Here is a 6909-nt window from a genome sequence, read left to right as displayed (position 1 = left end):
CAACGTATGATTGGACAGCTTGAAAAAAAAATCTAATCATTTTTTGACATATCAGTCTGTTTCTTCACTCCTCATTTTTAAGCCTGGCTAAGTGACTTTATTCTAATAGACCCATCAATCCTGGTCAATGATAATTCCTTTAAAATCTAACGTAAAATTTTGGGCCAAAGTGTTGCATAAATTAATGATTTTACCAATAGATTACATAATATTTAAGAATTAAAAAAGGTACTCCAAGATGCAAGTTTGCACAAGGTCACCGTGTTTGAGATATTTACAAGTGATTTTTAAGGAGCTTACCAAACAAAGTGAGAAATTCAAAGGTGATTTAATGCTATAATAAAGGCGTGAAACAGTAATAGTACCTCTAAATTAATATTTAATATTCAAGGTTGGGACCCAAAAATATTAATTTGGAGGTGCTGTGTCCACATAAATAAACCAAAACAACGAAAAATAATAGTTACAAATGGTTAGTAAAAATTAAGGGTCTGTTCGATAGTGAGTATGAGAATTAATTTTTTGATTATTAGAGAGAAGAGTGAATCTCACCTGTGAGTGAAGAAGTAAAAAATAACGGCTCACTATTGGAAGTAATAATCAAAAAATTAATTTTTTTGGGGTGAAAAATCAGAACCAAATAGGAGCTAAAATTATCTGGAAAAAAAAAATTAAATAATTTTTAAAGATCATTTGCATATGAGAATCTCAATCAACGAGAAGAAAGGTAAAATGGTAAAAGTGTAAAACTAAGGCCTTCTGTTTTACTCTCTTTAAACCTCACTATAGATTTGAATACAACGATTCTTTAATTAATTTTGCCAGGGACCTCATTTTCATCTAAAATTTAAAAATACCTTTTTTTTTTTTTTTTCTTTTTTTTAAATTCTATTATCTATTGTGTATGCTTCTTAAAGATATTTATTTACCATTCCTCTCACAAAATGGAAATTTAATGTCTATTATCTATTCTTTCTTTCAAAACCTAACCCCATGGACCACCAACTCCGATGACTTGTGCCTTCATCACCGTTGTTGCCAACCATCAACAGTCATCCTTTATCATGCATATCTCTACGTTGCGAAGTTAACAAAAATTATTTGTGTTGAACGATACCACTTGTTAATAACAAACGAGATATGTGATGAAATATAAATTAGCAATCACAATACAAAAGAATATAAGCAAATTAGTGGATGAATGTAGAATTTATTAATAATAAAGAAAAAATGTAAACAATATTATGTTTACAATAGTATTTAACTTGCGTAATGTGTCTAATTTGTAAAGAAAAGTCTACTACATATATGGGAGATATCAAAACCCTCACAATATTCTTAAAAATGGAAATAGTATAAAAAAACACATAGAATAAAGGAAACAATAATTTTACTTTATTTTTTTAAAAAATCCAACCGAATTTAAGTCAAACTTTAACAAATTTTCATCTTGAACTAGATTCCATGAAATGAATCAAACTTAAAAAAATCTCCGCCTGTAGACAAATTTCATTGCAAGGCAAAATCTTAATCTTCAACAAAAACATTAATCAAATTCTCCACTTCTTCCACAAATTCCAACTCGGATAAATAAATCCAAACATCGTTGAACAAAATTACCTTGGATTCCCAAAATTTGCTTGAATTATTGATACAAGAAACAAAATCTCAAAATAAATCAACAATTATCAAATGGGGCAACACCACGCCTTGAAATAGAATTACCACCACAAAATGCTTTTGAACAAGGTTTTTCACTAGATTCAACACAGTCAACCATTCTTAAAGCATACAGAGCTAAATTAGCTTCCTCGTACCTATGTGGAAGCCTAATACTTTTTCTAAGTTAGCCTCTAGCGATTGAATACGATGGCACCACTGGTGGTAGAGGCAAAGTGACATTATCCATAACTTCTAAACTAGACTGAGTTGTATTCTTTAACACGGATTCCAAACCAAACTCCAATAGTACTGTACCAAATTGAATAGCCACCAAAATACTAAACATCAGCTGATTGATCTTCAAAGATTTCGCACAACATTACAAGACACACAACTCGAACTTTAGCTACCCCTCCAACACGACACTAGCACTTTTACGAATTTTCAGGATCCACTTTCACCAGTGAACTTGTACCCTTTTAAATCAAAATTAATCAAGAAGATAAGATTTTTCTTCAAATCTAGAACATGTCTCACTGCATCAAGTGTTCTAACCGTTCCATTGAACATCTTAAGTTTGACTTTTCCAATACCAGCTATCCGATAAGGTGTGTTATTATCAATCACCACAATATCTTTGGAAACCCCTTCATAGATTAAAAATAAATTCTAATTGAGACACATATGAAAAGTGCATGCTGGATTAAGAATTCAATCCTCATCGGGTTTGGAGTCGCCATAAAAAATAACCAAAACATCTCCATCACTCAAAAAATTCCCTATAATACGAGTTCATCTGAAGTAACTTCCCTTCTGATTTGCACTTAAGTTTCCTTTATTCTTCAACTTATAGTAATCCTTCTTAATGTGTCCCCTCTTCTTGCAGTAGTTACAAACTTGCTTGCTTAAGTTAAACTTCAATCCGCCCCTTCCATAACCACCATGAACAACAAAGCCTACTACATGAGCCTCAAATCTAACAAGATACGTCATCCTCTTTTTTGAATACAATGCATCATACACATCTTCAATGATAAAAATATCATGACTATATAAAATTATATTTCTAAATGATATAAACGAAGCGGATAACAAACACAATAAAATCAATGCCAAATCTTCTTAACCATACTTAACCTCCAAAGTCTCCAAATCAAAAACGATTTCTTTAAAAATAGCTAGGTGGTCTTCCAAAAATTCATCTTCTATCATGCGATGAGAATATAAATATTGTTTCAGGTGCAATTTGTTGGTTAGACTCTTAGTTATACACAAAGCTGCGATATTGTCCTTTAAGACGTCCTGCAGAATGTGATTTGAAAAATGAAAATAGAATTGTGAAAGGCTCTTCCGACTTTTACGTTGTTTCTTCTTCAACGGTCAATTTGAGGACATCTTGTCAAATCCCAACAAGTCATCGTCCGAATCCGTTTGAGCAAGCACTACTCATATTTTCACCTACCACAATGAGAATATTGTATTGCGATCTAGAAGCGGAATAGTATACTTCAAGGTTGCCACCCCAAAAAGAATCAAAAATTCGCGAATAACAATGAACCTTGGCTCTAATACCAATCGTTGGGAAAATTAACAGGGATTATGTACATGTTGAACGATACCACTTGTTAATAGCAAACGAATTAGATTGACAGAGTAATGAAAAACTTATTAATAATGAAGAACGAATACAAAGAAATAAAAAAAAAAAAAAAAAAAAAAAAAAAAAAAAAAAAAAAAAACACAAGAAAATTGACAGAGTAATGAAAAATTTATTAATAATGAAGAAAGAATACAAAGAATATTGTAATTACAATTATCTAACTTGTATAACATGTCTAACTTGTAAAGAAGAGCCAACTATATATATAGAGAACATGTCAAATCCTAACAATATTCTTAAAGATGGAAATAGTATAAAAAAGCGTAGAATAAAGGAAACAATATTTTCCCAATAAAATCTAATCGAATTTGAGTCAAACTTTAACACTTTGCATATTGGTATCGTGCTTTTCTTTTTGTCTATTTCTAATACTCTACTAAGATGAATGATCCCCATGTTTTATTCCATATTCTCTGCATGCATACACAATCGATTGTGTGATGGAGGTTCCACGCACCAATAGCAGTTGTAGTCTTCCATCTTTTGCATTGGATTAATCTTCTTTGAACTCTGCTATATGTATAGAAAAATTGGTACGATGCATCCTATCATTGGACAGTGCCCAAATAACGCTGTGTTGGCAGTCTACCAACATTGCATCCGGCACTTGTACAAGTAACAGAATTCATCCTCTTTTTAGCTTTGGATTATCAAGGAGTCATTAGGTTTTAATTTTTTAATTGTTGAGTGGAAATAATCCATCTTTGCAATCAGAAGTCAGATTACTGTGTATAGAGATCCTCTTGATTATTGTGTTTGTATGAAAAAATTAAAGTAGATGATGACTTTAAAGAGTTGACCTTGGTGATGGTGGCCAAGTGGTGGTGATAGTGAAGGTTTTGGTAGTCGAGTGATGGCAAGTTTTTGTGGTGGTTGGGTGATGGCCGAATGATTGTAGTTTTTTGTAAGGGTGTAACTATTTTCAGATGGTAAACGTATATGTTGTTCGTGTTTTTCGGTAGGGTTGGTGGCATACACTGGTGTGAAGTTGTTTCAGAAGGGTAACATATATGTTACTCATATTTCTGATGGTGGTGGTAGTCGTAGATAGCTATGAGAAGTGGTTTAGATGAATAAGTGATGATACATGGTGGTGTAAATTGGTGTTAGGTGAGTAATTTAATGTGTTACTCGTTTTTTATGGTGGTGGTATTGGGAGGGGTTGGCATAGAGTTGTTCCGTATGGATGACATAATGTGTTACCCATAATCATAATGTAACAGTAATAAAAGGTATTCATTAGGTGTTACAGTAATGTTTTAAAAATCGACATGGACATCAACCCGAAAAAGAAAGAGGGTAGAGGTTTAAAGGGTCGAACCGATATCGAACTGGATAACAAATTAAATAAATAAATAAATATACAAATAAACTATAAAATATCACAACTATAATAAATTTTTAAATTTTAGTTTTCTCATTCAAAGTAAATATAATCAATGTTTGTTAATTAGGTTTATTATAATAATTTATTTTATAACTTCAAAAACTAACAAATAATAAGTCAAAAATAATTTGCTTTGTTCAAATTAAAAATTATAATCTTGTTGGGGTTTATAATTTGTTAATGAAAATAATGAAGTAAACTAGCAATCACTTGGAAAGTTAGAATTAACAATCGACTATTATCCCACATTGGAAGATAATCACAACATTGAAAAAAGTCTCATTTAAAAAGGAGCTAATATCCCACATTGGAAGATTACTAAAATATTTAAAGAGTTATCTCCTTTAAAAATGAAGTAAAGGAGAATAACTTGTATAAAAAAGTTATTTGGGCTTCAATTGCAACAGGTGACCCATTTAGATAGTTAAAAGTTTTTGTGAAAAAAAAATTAAATCACTCGAGAAAAATTGTGGCCGGTTTACCGGTTAACGATGAACTGGCCGGATTGATTGTTTATTAGCAGGTTTTTAGTTTTCGATTAATGTACGAGTATCGGACCAGATTAAAAGCCGGATCATGGATTTTCAGGTTGAACCGATCGGTCCGGTTTGATTTTTATAAGGCATTGATTTTTAATATTAAAAAATAAAATACAGTAACACATATGTTACCCTTAAAATGTTATTTTAAAAAAAAATTGTAACATTTTAGTAATATTATGCCCCTGTTTAATTAACATTAAATTAAATTACATTACATTCCATTTTTCTCTCTCCTATTTTCAACCATACAATCTTCTATAAAATAATATTACACGTAAATCGAAAACTTTACCTTCTTTTTCAACCACTCATTTTTCTAAAAAATACTATTCTCCCCATTACCATTTTCAGGTAATGGGGGCCAAACAGGGTGTATATAAGTAACGCAATATCACATATGCTACACAACATGTAATTTGTAAAAATACTGGTGTTTAGTGAAAAATTGAAATATTGATTTAAATGTAAGGAGATATATATATATATTTTTAAAAAAGTGTAAAACATTGATTCTTGATGAAAAGATGTAATTTTAAAAATATTTAAAACGGGGTAAAAATACCCTTGAGAGAAAAGCAAAAGCAAAATCATATATCATCATGATAATATATTTTCTTAACATGCTGGGCTAACAATGTGGATCGTATTGACTAAAATGTGTGCTGGAAGATCAAGCCTCCCACTTTAAATTTCTACCTTTGTCCCCAAGCTCAAAATGCAACGAACGACTAGCCAAGGTTGAAAATCACAAGCTCCCGCAGCTACGTAGTAAGAAAAAAATAACAAATTTTTGGAATGATTTGATGTTATAGCTTTAAAAAAGAATATAATAAAATTTATATATCTTAAATTTAAAAAAAAAATCCTTTAAAAAATATTTAATGAAAAATCAAGAATTAAAATCATTATATGATACAATATATGGTGTAATTTGTTATTTTGTTAAGGGTATTTTTGTCAATTTTAACTATTTATAATGACATTTTGGTAAATATATCATCAAATGCTGTTTCTTGTAAGGTAATTATATTCACACCACAATTTTTATTTCTTATATTATATTTTAATTACATTCAAGGTTCTTAATCTTTGTTCATTATAATAATTATGTCCCTAATGGTTTTTCATTTGATTTTTGTCCTCAAACTTTTCATTAGTTAACACATTTTGTATTTGATAACAATTTTATGTCCAAAAGTCCATTGAAATGACGTAAATCAATTTATTTTTTAATTATATTTTTAAAAATAAATAAATAAAGTGTGCACACAAATAATTTTTCCCTCATTTCAAAGCATGGGAACAGAATATTTTGATATAAATCATCATTAAGGATGAAATGTACTAGGTAATGGAAGGTTGAAGATAAGATTTTGATAGAAAAAGTTAAGAAAATAATTGCTACATTGAACAAAGATTAAGGAGCTTAGTTACAATTAAAATGTGGTGTATTAAATAAAAATTGTGGTGGCAATATAACCACCCTTTCTTCTAACCATTATGCAAAACGTAGTGGATAAAATGTAAATTTGAAAAATGTAACCATTTGTAAATTTCCCCTTTTTTTCACACCAATAAACATACAAGGGTAAAGTGATGTATAGCTTCATAAGATTCTTTCTTTTCAACAGTTCACCAATCTGTGGATGCAGTGCAAA

This window comes from Olea europaea, unplaced genomic scaffold (genome assembly GCF_002742605.1).
Source record: "Olea europaea var. sylvestris unplaced genomic scaffold, O_europaea_v1 scaffold2745, whole genome shotgun sequence".
Taxonomy (NCBI): Eukaryota; Viridiplantae; Streptophyta; class Magnoliopsida; order Lamiales; family Oleaceae; genus Olea; species Olea europaea.
This window is presented reverse-complemented; position numbering follows the sequence as displayed.